We start from the raw sequence: 20523 nt of genomic DNA on the forward strand, positions 1-20523 counted from the left end.
CTGGTGGTCTAGGTATGCTTGTGGGGTTTATCTTCATCCTAGGAATGGCTAGTTTGGCATCATTAGGTGCCAAGAGAGCCAAATGGGACTCCCCTCGTGAAAAAGTTTTGCAAGGGCTATTCTCTAGGTAAGGTTGTCCGTATGGTTGCAAGTACTGGAGTCTCCTCAATAGTTGGCAATGCATGACATCGTGACCAAACCTACCACAATTGGCATAAGGTTAGGACCTCAGGTCCTAACACTCGGAAGATTGGTGGTTTCTGCCACAATACATGCATTGGATGTGAGGGCGTGTTGGTCATCTCATTGTTTCTTGTAATTTGGCTAGTCCATCTTCATCTTTGCTAGCTCTTAACTTGAGTCTGTGCCCTTCCCTTTATCCTGAGTACTTTCACTTGACGTTGAAACCCTCTCAGAGTTTCTAGCATTTGTCTCCTCTTGGGTCAATCTCTTGGAGCTTCTCTCTTTGAACTGGTCATCCACTCTAATTGCATCATCAAAGACCCTTGCTAGCATGTCTCACTGCAACCTTGAATTGCTTGCCAAGGCCTTGTAGAGTTCCTCACTCCTTATCCCATTGGTGAAGACTGTGGAGACCGCTCTTTCGGTGGATCACTCACTGGTTGGGATCCTCTTGAAGAGACTCCACATGTAGGTGATGTAGTCTCTTGTGTCCTCCTTATCTTTCTGCTTCTTGACATTCATCAGCCGCACTAGTAGAAGGTTATCGGAGTATCCAGGCTCAGAGAATCTCTTGATGAAGAGACCCTTGAGGTTGTTAAAGTTAATTCACCCATAGCAACATCCAAACTTGTGTACCAGGTCCTACCCTTATCTCCTAAGCATAGACCGAAAGCTTCTGAGCACAGAGAGTAAGATCAATAAGGTCATTGGTCTTGTAGACCTGCTTGAACTGCTCTACAAAACTATATGGGTCATCGTTTGGCCGGTACTTGTCCAACTTCTTAGCCACGACAAGAATTCTTGATTGGCTCTAACAAGGTTGCCATTGCAGCAGCTCTCTACTCTGCTGACGAGTTGTCTAGCAGTCACTTCGTAAGAAGCTCGCTCAACGTGAGATCACCTTCTAGAGCTCTTTCCCTCTCTACATCAGGGCCTATCCTATTTTTTCTTGCTAAGGCTAATGCTCGTTGAATCTTGTGCATTTCTATGGTCTACCACAAGATTCTAACTTGTTGTTCCTGATGTAGGTCACTATGCCCTGCAAATCTTCCTGTGCTAGTCTCCTCTCCTCTTCGAGGTCTGTTATGATGTCCTCGGACATCCTACCATGGTGGTCGGTTCGAGTCTGTAGATCATAATTGGTGACTAGCCTGCTGGATTTCTATCGGGAAACCACCTAGGTCAAGCTCTTCGCCATGTTTGTGGTTAGTGCTTGACTCTGCCATGTTTACGGTCTCGTACTTCACTAGGTTGTCGATGAGATTGATCCAGTCAGGTAGATCCACTCCTCCAATAGTGTCGGTCCTTGTAGCCTCTGACTCCTAGGTTGCATCCAGACTTGGTCCTATACTTGGGGTTCTCGATCACCCAACTATATTTTTGGGTCTTCTTCTACCAATGGGTTTGTTCTGATCGTTAGGTCTGAGTGAATTCCTTATTATTTACAATAGTCTGGTGCACGTGCTTTCTTCCGTGCACCTTGTGAAATCAGGCTTTCAGCTTTTCTTAAGTGCACTTCAAGTATTCATATCAGAGTGGTGTGAGAATGCAAAGAAAAAGTTATCACGCTCACTCTGCTCTCTTCATCCTCGCCTAGCTTGGCCCTAAGTATGATTTACTGGCAACTTACTAGGATTTCTGTTGCATTGTCCTACTCGGTTGGGCTACGATCTATGCATTGATTGGCAATGTCAGTTAGTTGTGGGGTACAGCATTCCCAGTCGTCCAATTCTCAGAAGCAGACAGGTCGATTATCAACTTCAATCGATTTCAATTCATTTGATTTTGGGCTTCATCCATTGTTCGATTCTCAGAATCGGACTAGGCCAAATCAAACGAGTTGATTCTCTTGGGTGGATTGCTGATTTTTGGTGGGCCGATTTCACCAATCAAATGGTCTGATTTTCTCGTACAAATCAAATGGGTCCTGTGTGTTCAATCATATGAGTTTTTAGGGTATCCAAGTCTGATTTTGGGAATCAGACTCTGGTAACAGTGTCTGATTCCTGCCGGACAAGTTTCCAAGGATGACAAAAATCAACTTGATTCTAATGATTTTGGTTATGAGGGGTCACACAAACCTCCAGAATGTAAGAGTAGACCCTAATGAAGGATTGTATACACCTGGAATAGCAAATAAACTCCAAAATACAAATTGGCAAACAAATCAAAACCTCTTGCCCTGTTATGATAGTAGTAACCCAAATGCTTGTTTTCCTTCTTTTTTTCTTTGTTTTTTTCTATCCTAATGCATTCAAATCACAAAGCAAACTACATTGCCCCAACCTACCTTTCCAAATCCAAAAAACCAAATACTTACTTGCTAAGCTAATCGAATACCTCTTCAAACTCCCTCACTTTCTACCTATCTAACTCAAGCACCAATTCGGGGAAAACCCTACTTCAATGCTCAATTTGGAGCACACAAGCACTCAAGGCTTGAATCCATTTGTCCGAGGCAACAGAACCAAAATGTAGAGGTGAAACCGCTAAGACCCACTAACCGCTTATTCTTTCAAGCGTTTCAAGCCGAGCACTAATGGCTACCTCTCACATAGTCGATGCACTATCTCTCTCTACAAGTGTAGTGAGCTTACCTCCATGCCCAATCAAGTTGCCTCCTCTCCTGAGCACTTAATAGCTCCATGATCCAAGTGCAAGCTTTAAGTGAGCTTGATCCTCAAGCTCCATTTCCGCAAGCAAGACAAGAGAAGAGAAGAGATGAGAAGAAGAGAGGAGAAGATGGAGAGCTTCTCCACCACTGTCCCTCACCCTCACACACTCACTCCCTCACACTCTCACACTCCTTCTCTCAAGCACAAGCTCAAGCAAGCAAGAAGAAGAAGAAGAAGAAGAAGAAGAAGAAGAAGAAGAAGAAGAAGCAGAGGAGAGCTGCTTTTGGCCACACACCAGAATGAGCTTCTTCATTCACTTTTCAACTTCATATACAAAACCCTAACCCTAATTCCCTTTGGGCAGTCATTCCCTTTTTGGTCTGAGCTCCTCCAACCCTTCTCCTCCTCTTCCCTATTGGCATGGCCTCAACCCATATGGGCCTCTAACCATTTACAATTTGCACCCGGCACTCTTTTACAAAATAAATCATGGTGTGCCTTGCACTCTTTTACAAAAGTATTGACTTGTGCTTTTTCTTGTGCGCCTCTCTCCTTAATTTAGGACTTTTTTGCACTTCTTGTGTTTCCAGATTTTTCTTGGTGCACCAGATGTTTTGATTCAGGCAGCAGCACAAGTGGAAAAAGTTGAGATGTAGAAAGTGATAAGGATAGTGTTTTTGATGGATGAAGAGGAATCTGAAGATGATAGTGATGGTTTAGATTTTGAATATGATTCAAAGTCCAATGATTTTGATGATGATGAAGATAGAACAAAAAAGAAATGAGGCATACTAAGAAATCAAAAGGTAACAAATACTCCCATAAAACCTCTAAATCAAAATTTCCTTCCAAAAGGAAATCTATTAGTAAATTGGATCAAAAGATAGTTGAGAAATTGAAAGCTTTAGGAGTCTTTGGGATAGAAAAACAAAGGAAATTTTGTCAGATTTGCAATAGAATTGACCATGAAGCCAAGACTTGTTGGTATAATCCCAAGGTGAGAAATCCACATCCACTTGCTAGAGTACAGCAACCAACAATTGTTCATTATGTTGCTACAAAAAATAGGGTGTAGAGGGGGTTTGGAGGACCTTGAAGATTTTCAAACAGACCCGTATGGCCCTGAGCTCAACAATAATCAGAGGGGCAGCAAGAAGCTTGTCACTATTGTGGAGTCCATGGACATTTCATGGGGCTACAATGTGACCTTTGGGTTGGGCATAGAGATGAGAAAGGAATGTTGATAGCAAAGAACCGCAATGAAGGACGGTCCGTAAGAACGCCTCATTTATAGCCACCAACCCTAATCATTGTAGTTATCATAGATTTTCTAGAGGAGTAGGTAAAGATGCTAAGCTTTGAGGAAAATGTAAATACAAAATTATTACAGTAATCCCCTAAAGTTTAGAAGGTTGGGTTGTTGGTACTAGTGTAGCATGTGGATAGTATTCTCGATATACACACTCGATGTGATTTCTCCACCTGTTTCGCAGTTGAATATTGTCAAGAAGACGTTGAGGCAATGGCCCTTATAAGAGCCAAGAAGAAGAGGAATTTAGAGTGGGAAGTTTAGAAATATGTTTGAAATCAAGGTGTCCATCACTTGCAATGGCTTTAGAGGTAGGAAAGATCTACGAAAATAGAAAAAGAGGTTTAGGAGGAGAATATTCAAACTAATCGTGATGAATCCCAATTCAAGAAATATGTTGTTTCACAAACGGTAGTACTTGAAGCAGAAGGATCTAAAGCATTATTCCAGGCTTTGGTTACTTCATCATTGCAGTTGACACTTGAACAGGTATTGGATCTAATTCTTGGATTTAAGGAGAATTTGTTGCCAAAGCTGAAAGAACAATGTAGGAGTCTTGTTAACTAGGAACTATGTCCAGAGCTTGTGGAGACTGTATGTCATGGTGTAATTCCTACTCAGTAATTGATGGTAAATTATGAAATCCCTACAATTCAGGTTGACTATATGGGAAATATGTTTAATGAAGTTCTTTTGGATGGTGGATCCTCAGTTAATATTCTTCCAAAATCAATTTACTTATCTACTAAATGTATAGAGTTGGCTCCAGCACCATTTCAAGTGAAAATGGTTGATCAATGGATATTGCAACCATTAGGCATCTTGAAGGATCAGTTAATTAGGGTGCAAGACTCTGGGTGAAGGCTCTGGGTGAAGCCTAGATAGTTGCTCCACCTTAGCTATTATGCATGCTAGATCAAGGGAAATGTGGGTTCAGGTCATGGCTACGAGGCAACCATCCATCGGGCTATCCCAAATGTTGATCGTTGGTTTGTCCAAGCTGAGCATGCATGACCAGTAGCTTAGTTATTTTTGCTATAAATGCACTTTAGATGTCTTGTAAAGTCTGGTGTCCATTAGTACTTTGCAATGTTAATTATTCAAGCATCATACCATTTGTATTGGGTGGATCGTGAAAGAAAGAAGTGCTCTGTTTTATGCCATATTTTCTATTGGTTTCTATGTATTCAATGTGAGAATAATGCTATGTTTCTTGTTTGGATTCTGTAGTTCATGATGTTTCAAAGTTCTCTATTATGTTGCAGTTTCAAGGTGTGCATTTGGTTAGTGATGTAGCAGGACCAGAGATAGGCTACATGCACTTGATAGGATCACCAAGTGAAAGGACTCAAAAGATAGACATCCCTAATATAAAGGTGCCCTAGGGTTAAGGACTTGCTAATTTGGCAAAATTTTGTTTATAAGAAGAGATGCATACATCATTCCTCTCATTTGCAAGCAAGAGATCAACAAAGCAGAGAATCGTTGTAGAAGGAGCAAGACCAATCCACACAAATCTAGTGCAATAACCTTGTAACAACAACCAAAAATGCCAATGTAAGTGCTTTTTGGCTATGTTAAAAGATTTCAAAAAAGATTTATTTTATTAAAACAATAAATTATCAAACATTTTCAAGCAAGAAATTGAGTTGTAAGAGGTGTAGATAGTTGGATTTTATAAGCCTTCTATTCAGATAATGAGTTGATGAAGAATCATGATTGAGAAAGGTAGGTCAACTTGATGCAATACATAAAGTTATAGTGAATATAATAAATATGTTTTATTACTCAAGAAATGAGTTTTTTCCAAGACTATAGAGAACTTGATGCACTACATTAATGTTCTAAGAAACTTCTAACTTCTTAAAGACAACTTGATGGATTATATTGAATTCATGTCGATATCTTGACCAATTTGATGCAATGTATCAAGTTTGAGTAGAGGTATGTTATAATATCTAGTTTCACTTAATTTAATAAAATAATATTCCTAAAAATTATATTAATAGTTTGGTATATTTGATGTAATGCATCAAGTTGATTATGATCATTATTAATATTTCTATGATATGTTAGAATGGATTAATCTCACATAAACATTGTGCCAAGTTTTGTTCCTATACTTGATGCATCATCAAGTTTCCTTCGAATTTTGTTAAATGTTATAGCTAACTTGATGTAGTGCATTAAGTAGCTTTGAGTTTTTCCTATAATTTCATTCAATTTGATACAATGTATCAAATTTACCCACTCTTTGTATTAGTTTTGGGTTTTAATTTGTACAATGCATACAGTTTCACAAAACTTTATTAATTTTTTTTCAAGGTCATATAGTGCATCAAGTTCCCTATAAAGTTGGTTAAATTTTTTGTATAGTTGATACAATTGATCAAGTTTTTTGGAATTATAACTACTAGTTTGGATGAGTTGATGTAGTGCATCAAGTCCACTTGATATTTATATCATTTTTTGTCCTATTTGATACATTGCATCAATTTTCTAAGACAATTTGCTAAATTTCTAGCCAAGTTGATGCAATGCATTAACTTTCTTAGCAATTTTGTTAATTTTTTCACCCAAATTAATATAGTGCATCAATTTTCTTATAAACTTTGCTAACTTTTTATCCAAGTTGATGCAATGCATCAAGTTCCTTATAAACCTTGCTAATTTTTAGACCAAGTTGATACAATGCATCAAGTTTCTCACTTAAACTTTGCTAATTTTTTTACCAAATTGATGTAGTGTATCAAGTATCCTTAAATTTTAACTAATATTTTGGTTGAGTTGATATTGTATATTAATTTCACTTAAATTTTGATGTAATCATTTTTTCTTAATTGATGTAATGCATCAAGTCTCCTTCAAATCTTATTACTCTTTCAACTAGATTATTGCAATCCATTAAGTTTTGATATAGTGCATCAAGTTCACTTTAGTTTTGAATCATTTTAATTTACCACACTTGATAAAATATATCAAAATTATGGTAAGCTTGATGCAACACATTAAGTTTCCTAGAAATTTTTCTTTCATTTTAATAACTTGATTGTAGTGCACAAAGTTACCATGATTTAGTATAATTACATTCCCTCAATCTTATTATAGTGCCTCAAATGTTTAGTAGCAAAGCCTAAATTTATTTCATTAATTTCTTATTTTTATTCTTTATATATAATTTTTTCCAAGGGGATCCAAGGGGTGTCCCCAAAAGCCAAATTTTGTTGAAATTTAATGAAGATATTTTGATGTAATTTTTAAAAATAGACCAATTTTCTTTTTTTACTTTTCATTATGCTTTCTTGATTTTTTGTCACCAAGTACAAAAAGTGGGCAAAGCTTGTATTTTTCCTAGCCAACTTGATGTAATGCATCAAGTTTGCATTGTTGAGACAAGGGTTTTAAAAAAGTCTCAAAAATCGCAAGGTTTTTCAAGCAACTTGATGTAGTATATCAAGTTCTCTTCCTTGTACGTTTGGTTATTCAATACTTGAGCAATAAGGTTTCACACTTCTTTTCTATCATTATGGAGATCATCATGCTCAAATTCATCGGGACGATCATGTCTAGCCATAGTCATGATCAATACTACTTTATAGCTATTAACTCCATTATTTCAACAACCATGGTAGCTTTGGAATGCATCATAGTTACTTCAATAACCATAGCAATTCTCAAATACATTATATCAATCCACATATCATCATATTATGCTAAGCTAGAAGAGCTATCACCTTGCTTGTGGGCTACCCATGGAGTTTCTCACTTTGTTCACGATGGATGGTGCCCTAGATATGTCATTATCACTTTCAAGATGTTGGATGCTACAGAGATGAATATACTTGCAGTATTATAGGTAGACTTTATTCTTCACCTTGGTATTATTGTGCATCATTTCTACCATGCCTTTGCTACCTATGATCCACTTGTAATCCAAGTACTTTTAGATTTATTGAGTATCCTGATTGGAATAATTATAGTCATTTCTACCTTCACCAATACGATTATGGTTATCGTCAACTCTCAATCTTCTTCTTTTTCAAGGTTTGGATTTTGATGACCATTCCATTATGAAATTAGTCATTACATATTCAAGAATTATCATAATAATGATGATTTCTTGTCTAATATATTGTAACATACAAAATATTGGGATTTTAAAATTAGATTTTCTATTCTACCTTCATAGTTTTTGTATATTTTCCATCTGAATTGGTAAATTGCATTTGATACATAAGTAATCTGTGCATGTAGTATATATATTATACAAAATCTGTATTCTATTCCCAACTTGATGTATTACATCAAGTTTCCTTTATAATTGACATTTTTGCAATGTAATTTCATGTTGTGCATCAAGTGATGATGTTTTGTTTCACGTGATTTTCATTCTCTACTTGGTGTAGTATATCAAGAGGGGTTGGAAATTGTGACAAAATTTTCACAAGTGGGGCTAAAAGTGGTGATAGTTCATTCTCTTCTTGATGCACTATATTAAGTTTGTATGAATTTGTGGTAAATTTTATACTAAGTTGATGCATTGCATCAAGTTGGTATGCTTTTATGTTTTAATATCATAGAGCTAACTTGATGCACATCATCAAGTTAGTGTGATTTTCTATTTTAAATCTATGTGAGCTTGATGCAAAGCATAAAGTGGGACTGACGTGATACTTCATTCTCTTCTTAATACATGACATCAACTTTGTGTGAATTTAAGGTAAATTTTATACTAAATTGAGGTATTGCATCGAGTTATATTATTATTTTTTATTTTATACTAATTCAATGCATTGTATCAAGTTGGTATGATTTTTTGTTTTAAATCTATACTAACTTGATGCAATGCATTAAGGTCTTTTATTATTTGTTACATTTTTGTTCTCCAAGTGATGTAGTGTATTAACTTGATATAATAACTTTATAGATTTGATACCAACATGATGTAGTATATCAAGGGGCTAGTTTTTTTACAGTTATTTACTTCTACTTGAAATATTACACTACATCAAATTATATTATTTGGGATAATTTTTTCTTTTATTTTTTCACTAAATTTCTTATTTAGTTGATGTAATGCATCAATTAGCCTTTTTAATATGATGTTGGCACATGCTTTACATGATGTATCAATTCTATAGTATTTAGTGATAGTTTCGCTATTTAATTAACACATTCAATCAAACTAGTGTGAATTTTGACTAAGTATTGTATTAACTCGATGTATTGCATCAATTTAATATTATATTAACTTGAGGTATTATATTAACTAGTGTGAATTTTTACCAAATATTGTATTAACTTGATGTATTGCATCAAGTTGCATTCTATTTTTCCTTTAAAATTTTACTTCATTTGGTATAACACATTGAATTGTTACAAATATTGTGTTGCCTTCATAGAGTGCATCAAGCTCTATGGTAATTTTTTACACTTTTATTATCCACTTAAAGCACTACATCAAGTTGGTATATATTTTGATTAAACTTTCTCATCAACATAATGTAAGACTTGAAGTTTCTAGTTACTTTGCTTTTCTTAAGATATAGCTTGTGACTTTGCAAATTTTAGTGTTGTGCTTTTGTATAATACCTTTTTCAACTTAATGTAGTGCATAGAGTTGCTAGCTTAAATGAAAGTACTTAGCTTGAACTTCTTAGCATGAATAGAGTGATATTAGATATTATGAGATTTTTCACTAATAATTCATACATTGGAAAATAGTTGACTTTTATGCTCCTATTTTTATCAAATACCTCATACTATAGAAATCAAGACTAATGGCTAAGAAGGTGGTAGCACTGTACAAAAGAAGAGGAGTCCACCAAGGCTAATACCCCATCAAAGAAAAACCCACAAAAGAAATCTAAGAAACAAGTGGAACATGAGCCAAGTACCAATATTGATTTTGAGGAGCTCAAGGATGAGTCAACTATTGGAGGGGAGGAACTGATAATACCAAGTGGGGAGCATGAATTAGGTATCTTACCTTTAGAACAAAATATGCTGAGGAGATATATAAAAGAGCATAAGCTTGTTAAATATAATTTCATCTCCCTTCTAGTCAAACAAATATATTGTGCCCCCATAGATGAGATTACAAGGCTTAGACAATTAGAGGTGCAAGAACCCATCAAAGAACATGTTATAATAACTTGAAGAGAAAAATGAAAATAAATCCTTATGTTACAATTGTTCCTTTGGTGGTTATGGTGAATCCTTACCAATGTCTAAAAAGGAAAAACTTTGACATGTCCAAAGTAGAGACATATGACTATTATGTCATAGGTGGCTCACACTCAATTAAAGTAAAAGGGTAGCTTCTAGAAGAGTATCCTCATACACATCACTTTAAATATGTTGAGTGTAAAGTGTATGCACGATTGAGTTTTAAAGATGTGAAGCTTTTGGCTTGGGATCACAATAATGGCAATGACTTTGAGAGAAAAATGTCCTTCATCAAGAAGATAAGTTTTTTCCATATAGAATATGAGAAGTACATGCAAAAGTATGGAAAGGTAGACATGAATCTTAAAAGAGTATGCTTATTAGAGGTTGGTGTAATAATTGATGAGAACTCAAAGGTAGAGGATTTTTGTAAGTATGATCCAATGTTCCCCATGTGTGGTAAGATAATCTGCAAAGAAGAATTTGATTGAGAGGATGTTGTTTCTGTAGGAAAGAAGCTACAATGATGATATTCTGTATTGAATCAACTGAGTGCTTGTTTTCAGTAAACATGAAGGCAATATTTGCTCAAAATATGCAGAGAAAGTAGGAACTAATCTGGCTATGTATGCTAAATTGACGTAAAGACAAACCTAATGTTGGCGGTATATTTCAAGAAGCATTTGCTACTGCAACTAAGTTTAATACAGGATAACTTAACAAGCTTCGAGTAGAAACTCATGTGCAAAGAGTATGTATATGCTTCGATTTGATTGGGCTTTGGATTTGTACTTGGAATAGAACTGCAATATACTAGACCTTTGTCATCAAATCTGTTGTCGTGTATCGATCTTGATCTTTCTCCCATCTCGCATAGCCCTATTCATATGGGATTTGACTTTTAGATTTCTAGGTAATCTTTTATTCCTTTGTACTTTGCTATTTCACAAACTCCCGCGCATATTTCATGCAACATCTGGTGGACCCGATGTGAAAGCATCACTTCTATTCATTGAGATGGGAGACCCTTTGAATAATCCACCTTCATCATCGACCATTTGTTCCTTTTCGACCGATGAGATGAAGACTTTGTTAAAAACTCTTTCTTCAGCCGTTATGATGCAAAATCAGCAAATGCAATTATCTATGCAGTAGCAACAGTAGTTGCATCAGCAACAATTGGATCAACAACGACTATTGCATCAAGAATAAGAGCATATGCTTGGTGTGACTAAGTTGATTGAGGCTTTGGTTAGTGAGAGAAAATTATTTGATGGCCAGGATGTTTCAACCTACATTAAGGCCTTTGAAAGCCAGATGCACTTCTTCGGAGTTCTGACCAACTGGAGCAACTATTTCTTATGGCTTGTCACGCCTACTTTGCATGTTAGAGTGACAGATCTATTTGTACAAGACTCTAATTGGGATGCTTTCAAGAAAGCGCTCAAAGACAAATATTTTCTAGAGGATTACGATATTGTTGCACGAAAGACATTCAGAGAATGGGTTTATCAGCCCAACAAAGGAGTTGTTGCCTCTGAATTGTTGCAAAAGTTTGAATAGCGATACAACCAATTGGATGCACTAGAGCAAAGATCTCTAAACTCAGAGAAAGTGGAGTTATTCTTACAGGCGGCTGATCTTGCACTTTAGGATGAGTTGGGAGAGTTGATTGACGATCATACGCAGTCTATGGGATTGAAGACGAATTGGCAGGATGGTGTCAATGTGGTTTCTACACTAACAAAGAGGCGGAGATGGAAGGCTCACTTGTGGAATGAGATGCAATCACCACTAGCGATGTCTTCTTCTACCATGACTTCCCTTGTTTTACCATCCACTACTTCTCCTATTTCTCAGCATGTATCTATGTCTATGCCTATTCCTGTTGCGGTTGTCAGACCATCTACAAAACCGACTATCGAATATATGGTGGAGGAGATATCAAAGAACTTAAAAGACCTATAAATCAAGATGACCAGAATGGAGCAACGGCCGCTTAGTCTAGCTCTGTTTTAGCCCCAACTTCTTCTACTCCTGCAAATTCTACAATGAGTGATCATGTCTATCTTTGCATGTGGTGTGATAGTTCAGATCATGAGTGGAAGGACTATCAAGATTTTGAAGAGGTGAAAAGGTTGAAGTTGGTAGTCTCTGGAAAGGCAAGATGATATGTTTTGGGAGATACAGAGCAGTCGATCAAACCAAATTTCAGTAGAGACACTGAAAGAGATGAAGATTGGGACTTGAATTTTTTACTTCCAGCAGAGGTGAGATGTTTTTTAGGAGATATTGAGCAAACATGAGAGAGCCTTCACTTTTTTCCCACATGAGATAGGTTGTGTTGATCCTAGGGTTATGAGGCCTATGGTTACTTTTACCATTTTGCATGTCCCTTGGAATCTATGGCCTATTCCTGTGCCTAGGGCTCCCTTGCCCAAATTGGTGGAGCTTTTGAATGAGCGGATCAAGATGAGGATTCTAGAACCATCTTCAGCTCCATATTCTAATAGATGGTTCACAGTTCCTAAGAAGAATGGGACACTCAGATTCATACAGGATTTACAACCAATGAACAGGGTCACTATACAGAATGTTGGTGCATGACCTATTGTGAATGATTTCATAGAGGCTTTTGCTGGACGTGCTATCTATTCGCTTGGAGATCTTTATTCCAGCTATGACCACTAGCTTGCCCTTGAGAGTAGAGATTTGACTATGATGAAGACAAAATTAGGCATTGTCCAGATGTATACGCTTCCACAGGGAGCTACTAATTTGGTTACCCATATGATGAATGGGATGAACAAAGTCTTATGGGATTTTATTCCAGAGCATACCATGCCTTTCATTGATGATCTGCCTATCAAGGGTTGTTTGGAGAAAGAGAATGATAAGACTTTAAATGATCATGGATACATGTACTTTGTGGCCGTGCATATCAGAGATGTTGAGAGGATTCTTTTCATGTTAGAGGAAGTGAATTTGACCTTTTCGGGGCTGAAGTCTATTTTTGGTGCCAGAGAGGTTTTGATTATTGGGCATATGTGTGGTTATTATGGCAGGAGGCCTTTCCTTGTGAAGGTTGATGCCATAGAGAAGATTGTGAAGACTTGCTCTTCTACTTCGAAGGTTCGCAGGTTTCTTGGAGCTTTTGTATTTTATCTTATTTGGATTCCTCATTTCGCTTATATTGCAAATGATCTCTACCAGCTCTTGAGGAAAGGGCAATATTTTTCTTGGGACATGAAACGCACTAGAGGTATGCAAATGCTGAAGAGATTGTTGAGAGCTACTCTGACTCTTTGAAAAGTAAATTATGAGTGTGGGAGACCTATTGTACTCACTATTGATACTAGTCCTATGGGCATTGGATGGGCTGTTGGCCAGGCTGTTGGCTAGGACGATGCAAATGGGAATAGGTATGCCATTCGGTTTGGAGCAAAAGTCCTAAATGAGCGACAACGCAGGTATCCACAGATTAAGAGGGAGCTCTTAGGAGTTGTCACAGCTCTCAAGAATGATAAAGGGTACTTCTTTGGTGTTGTTGTGGTGGTCAAGACTGATTGATTGTCTCTTCTAGGTATGATCATGAGTTGTTCTACTCTAGACATTGCCATGCTTAGGTGGATTGGGTACATAAAACCATGAATCCTGAGTTCAGGCACATAGCAGGTAAAGACAACCCAATAGCCGATATGCTTTCACAAGAGAGGTATGATGATATGGATTCTTCTTGCACTAATGATGTTGATGATGGGTCTAATCTTTCAGCCATGTATGCTAATCATATGTGTCATGTATCTGCTTTGGAGAGCTTTGATGAGTCTTTGTATATAGGAGGCTATTTGCAGATTGGCCATTATTTGAGTACCATGTCTAGACAGGATGGATGCACTGATACGGACTTCAAGAAGATCAGGAGGAAATCTTATGGTTTCTTCTTGCGGAGTGGGATTTCAATTTGGCTAGTTGCTAGACACTCATGTATTCGCATGGTTTTTGGTTCATCTAAATAGCTCATGCATATTGTGGTTGAGTAAGAAGTAGTGCACTATGGCCACTTTCATTGTGAAGTTAAGTGCACTGTAGCTTTCACAACTATGGTTGAGTGTATTTGGCTTAGATGCCTTTTGGCTAATTTAGATATTGGAGAGTCATCTATCACCACCATCTTCACTGTCAATCAAAGTGTACTTTTTGGTAGTTGCATATATTCCAATATTCCATACACATACTAAGCACATTAAGCAGCATTATCATTATATCAAGGGGAGATCTCTACATTAGAGATCAACTTGGCCTATGTGCCAACACAAGACAACCTTGTAGCTCTTTTCACAAAGGATGTGCCTCATAAAAAATTTGCATATTTCTACACAGTTTTAGGCTTGCTCCCCTTTGCAGATCCATTGTAGCCCACCAGGATTGGCACTTCCCTATACATGATAGCTATTCTTATTCATTACATCACTTCAGGGGGGAATTTGTTACCACATTTTGATAGTGAAATATGTGAATACACTTAGGAGTGTAGGGGCATTTTTTCCTCTCTACAATAGGTTTTTTTCTCTCAATATTGTGTATATGCCTATTCACTTTAGGGCATGTCTTATAGATGTTATCTATTGATAGTGCTCAATAAACTTTATCTTTTGCTCTCTCAAGATTTTTTTGCCAAGCTCTATGTGTGCATTCTTGTAGCCCTAAATCCAATATCTCTATCATTTTGAGTTATGATAATAGGATTGAGAACTCATTGAGAATAGAGAGCACATGACTCTCATTCCCAATCTCTCTCTTTGAGATTTGGTGCAACATTGAATAAATGGAGTGTTTTGTCTTAATATTCTTACATCATCATGGAAAACATTAAGACTATAAGAAATTGTAAATATCCATATACAATATGCACTATTAACCCATTAGAGCTATAGCCTTTGAAAGGATTTTGTAGCCTTTTAAGTCTTTTTCTATGGAGCAATCTATAAGTAATGGTCAAAGCATGCAATGGCAACAAATAAATAAGAGAAGTGGTATAATCTAGCATGTTAGAGTAGCAACATTGTAAGCCAAGTGAACCTTGGTAAGGATGTTTGTAAGAGTTTTACTTTTGAAAGCAAGACTTGAAGCAGCAAGTGCCACTACAAGATATAGGCCTTATACGGACGTTAAAAGCGACGAAAATGTTCATAAAGAAATTTTCCCCTGTCGTCGCAAAAAGCGTTGTTATTGGCGATGCCATAGAACAATCGGTATCAACATCATTATCAACGTCGCTATTTGCGTCGGTATCAGTGTTGCATTTGCGACACTAATACCGACACAAATAACGATGCTGATAACGATGCTTTGCGATGCTAATAGCGATACATGCAGTAAATTTGCGACGCTAATAGCGGTGGTAACATGGAAAAAAAAAATCCTAAATAGTTTCAGTAATGTGTACAATGCTCGTGTAAATAAAGGCAAAGTGTACTTAAATCATAACACTGATACATGAAATAAATACGTGATCGCATAATGAAAGCGACCAGTACAATCATGGCAAGATACTACTACTAGATAGAAAATGTCTACACAGATCACATGACCAAAAAAGAAGGGTATGTGAACTCCAAGGATCCAAGGGTGAGATATAGATCATCGCCATCCAAAACCTTGTCCCGCCGCAAAGGAGCATCGAACGGACTCTGCAAAAAAAGAAACAACTACACATCAGTCCACCATACAATAATGCATTCTAATTAAACATGGTAACTACGGACAAGAAAGATGAGTGACTTACAGGGCCACCGTGTTTATACAATCGGTCGATAAATGTAGTGAGACCATGCCTCTCTGCATATTGAGTCTCAAGGCCGGTGGGATCGCAATTTGTAATGGAGTGCTGCAAAGAAAATAAAATACAACTGTTAGAAACACGATTGTCAGTACAAAAGATATTGAAAAAAAATAAGCAAGCAAAACAAAAGAAAAACTTACCAAGTCCTCCAGATATGTCCTGTGGCTGCCACTCCCAAGATGATGGACCACTCCAGCCTCTAGTCGTACCCTCGCTGCCTCGCACTGTTGTCTCCAATGTCCTGGAGAATCTGTAGCCTCCTCCCTGAGACAGCACCAATCGTCCACGTCTAGCCACTCGGACTTTGAAGCCCCACTCTTGAGTGTCTTGCGTGCGTCTGATCGTCTGTGTGACATATATGCATGCATGCACTCCATCATCCGGCCCATAGAAAACCTATTTGTTGCGGCTGGTATCGAAAACTCCTCATGATGCAAGAATGCTACTATGTAGTTCTTGCTTCCCTCCGGTATGTTTTTCCAATGATCCAAGACGTTGAGCCGAAAAACTTGTTGGCGCAACTCTCTCACACGAGCCATCACCCTCCTCGCCTCATCATTCATGATGATGGCTCCTGAGCTATCATCTACAAGGTAGGCATACCCCAGAGCCTAAGATGGGTCATCTCCCACCTGCGACCATGCTCCTAGGCATATCCAAGAGACCCTTGTATATCTAGTGTACTTACCGGGGTAGTATCTCTTGAAGTAGTACCCATAGGGGTGCCACTTGCGGACGATTGATAAGCAAAAGCCGAAGTGAGTGGAGTAGACATCCCCAGAGGTGTGACAAATCCCGAAGGTGACGCAACTCCAGCAGAACGACAAGACGGAGATACCGCATCCGTACCTCCACATCAACCACATGAGCCACGCTCTCTCAAACCGCCATGAGAGCGAGGAGTAGCACCTGTATCTCGAACCGACCACGGGCTCATTGCATCCGAATCTCTACAGCATCCCCCTGAACCACTCCCTCCATTTGACCCAAGTTTGGAGCGTTGACCTCGTCTGCTAGAAATTGAAGTATCAAAGCATGCCGAAGTCGATCTAATAGAGCGGCCTAACGATGTCCGAGATAGCTCCTAGTCCGCCATATCTTTGAATCTTGCCATTTGATCTAGAGACATACGAGTGAAGATCTCCTGTAGCTCCTCGTCTCTCATCCCTCGACTCATCCTGATGATCTAAATATCCACAAAGGTCACCTGCACAGACAAAAAATGATGTTAACATAATCAATATAAATCATAAAAAGCATGGTAATATAAATCTTAAAAAAATGATATTACTTAAAATGCATATCTTATGTACCCTTATAAGCGATTCGTCAACGAATTGAGTAGGTGGATGCTCCAGGTATGAAGTACCCTATGGTCCCATGTTAATCTCCTGACACAACTCTACATACACTGGAAGGTCGATAGATATGTCACCACAAAAGGATAAGTCCACCTCCTTCTGAAAGAATTCTTGGACTCATGTATTTCCATCATTGTTACCCGATGCTGGCTCCTCTACATGCTCCAAGCTTTCAGTGGCCTCCACCCCTTGCAATATCAATCCCTCTATTTGCATATTGTCCTTATCTATGCTCGGAACATTGCTTTGATCATATAGACTCGCACTTCGGGGAGCTGAATGTATAACATACCACCATCAAGGTTGTCGAGGGTTTGGATAGAAAATTACATGTTCACAATCACGTACAAGAGATATTAAACTATTGTGACATGTACCATGTCATAATACAATTAAAAAACACATGAGTTCATGCATCTATTCATAATGGGCCGACAACACAAACATGTCGTGCAAATCCGTCCATTTTATTTCGGAATCTATTTTGAGAAATCCAGATGGACCTCATCGAACTATTGCTCCAGCTCCTTCAAGTACCACTTTGAACCATTGCACATCGAATAGGATCATGGAGAAGCTACGGTAATCCACCGTGACAATACTTTGCAAGTTCCCAAAATACTCCATCTCATTTATAACCGTGTTTGCATTCGTTGCTCATCATCGGCTCTCTTGCTCGAACCTTGCCATGATACCACAATCTGTTGTGGAGTGCATTTTGTCAATACACTCCACGTGAAAATGTCGTCCACGCGACCACGTTGCACTATATATTTTGTACTGTATATTGAAACACTCAATTAGTTGTCGTATATAAAAAATAGATATGACAAACCCTAAACACGTCATCACCTTTGGACTATATCCCCTTAAGAATTCCCACTCCTCGGTTGAGACCTCCGCCCCTTCGCGAGACGCTGTAGTCAAAGCTCCATGCAACCATCGGGTTGACATAAACTGCGGCATCTCCTCCATGCCCTCGGGATATCGAATTAGTTGATGGCATGTACTATGTCGAAATTCTGATCGCGCTTCCTCTCGATCTTTCCTAGCTTGCCGGTACCTAGCAAGCCACATCTCCATAAAGGCATGGTGCAACATACAAAAGCGATTCACTTTCTCCTCCATTGCAACATCCATTCTTTTTTCTACCCCATTTTCAACCACCATATCTCCGTTCAGTCTACCATCGTCCGTTAGTGACCATAGCATATTGTTGTCAGAATCCACCATTGGTAGCCATTGTGAAATATGCACTAGCACCTCAGACACCAACCAACCTTCAGCCATACTACATTCTGGCCGAGCTCATTGTCGCATAAAGCCTTTCAGGGTTTTCCTGAAGTCCTACAAGAAGAACATCCATCGCGTATGGACAAGTCCAACAATCTCCACTTCATTTACAAGATGCACAAGAATGTGGATTTGTATCGTGAGCATGTTGGTAGGCAGGTATTTCTCAAAGAGACAGACCGTCTCCACTAATCCCCGCCTCATGGATTAAATAGAGGACATCTTAATCTCCTTCTGTGAGATCCATTGCACTAAAGTCGACAACCTGTAAATCGCCCCGCGTATTTCTGAAGTAAGGCATCCTACGATCGCGATCGGTAGTGCAAACTACCACAAACGAGAAAGCATTATGAACAACGACTACACTCCAAATAGCAAAATATGCAGGCTACTTACAATCCACTCGTAGTACAAACTTGACATATCTTATGGCAATCATGGGATTTTAGCCCTGATAATTGGTTGTCTTTAGAGAACGTTGTTGTATTGCTGCGTATCCGAGGTGTGGAATCCACCAAAAAGTTTGTGTGTGTGACATTTGTTACTTTGTGCATACTTAGTCGTTGTGTTTGCATTTTGTTTTGCGTGGGCTGGAGATCAAACCTCACTGTTTAGTAGATGAATTGATGTTCACCCAAAAGCACACCTACAGACCCCATGGAGGTGGGTAGCATAATGATGAACAGGAGACAGCACATCAACATGATTTATTTCAAATGAAAGCCATTGTGACAATAAGGTTTGTAAAAGATGCCAAGGAGCATATGGATGTCCAAGGCTCCAGAGGTGATTGAAAGGCTAATTAATGATGGAAAACATCTAGAAGCTCTTTCGTTTGCTTGTACCTTCAGACATTTTGAGAGCTGTCATCCTATAAACCTGTTTAAGGCACATCTAAATGAAGCTACGGAGGCAGCAATTGCTATCATAAACAGGGGTGAGAAGGGTGCACAGAATGAAGCAGGAATTTGAGTTGTTGCCTAATAATGCCGACGTCAATTGAGTTTAAAAAATGATTATACAGATGGTACTATCTTGTCACAGACGCAGGAGCATGGTCGGATACGAGAGTGGCAGGTTGTACGAGAAACTTCACCTGGTTCAGCCTTCGAAGGGACAGATAATGCTGCTCTTGTAGGTCCCATACTGGATCCAGTTCATGATGATGGGTCAAAGGACGCTAAGGTTGTCAATCAACTTAGTAATGTGAAGAAACCTCAACCTTTTGGATAACCTTTTTCATGTAATGATGCTGACAGTTTTGAGCAGGATACTCATCAACAAAGCTACTCAAGCCAATGAAGGAAAGCCACTTCCACTTTATCAGAAGGCATATGTGGGTTGACAGCTGGAGTGATTGGTGGTTGTTTTGGTAATCCTGCAGATCTTGCATTGATCCGAATGCAAGCTGACAACACATTACCCCTTGCACAACGCAGAAATTACACCAATGTGTTCCATGCTCTCTATAGAATTTCTGTAGATGAGGATGTCCTTGCCTTGTGGAAAGGAGCTGGACCCACTGTTGTTCGTGTCATGGCTCTCAACATGGGTATGCTTGCCTCCTATGATCAAAGTGTAGAATTTTTCAGAGACACTTTGCATTTTTCAGAAGGTCCAACTATTGTCGGGATTGTCCGCAGGGTTATTGAGGCAGGCCACATACACCATTGCACGTCTTGGGTCATTCAGAGGGAAGGAGCAAATTAGCTGGCTATTTAAAAAAGCATTTATCTTTGACAAAATTAG

General features: G+C 38.4%; 1 pseudogene; it reads left to right on the forward strand.

Annotated features, from left to right (window-relative positions):
- The first annotated feature begins 19431 nt into the window (after positions 1–19431).
- On the forward strand, positions 19432–20484 carry LOC148040229 (mitochondrial dicarboxylate/tricarboxylate transporter DTC pseudogene; annotated as a pseudogene).
- The last annotated feature ends 39 nt before the right edge of the window (positions 20485–20523 follow it).

The sequence above is a fragment of the Lygodium microphyllum genome, chromosome 2 (assembly GCF_053477565.2).
Source record: "Lygodium microphyllum isolate KBCC chromosome 2, Lygodium_microphyllum_v1.1.10, whole genome shotgun sequence".
Taxonomy (NCBI): Eukaryota; Viridiplantae; Streptophyta; class Polypodiopsida; order Schizaeales; family Lygodiaceae; genus Lygodium; species Lygodium microphyllum.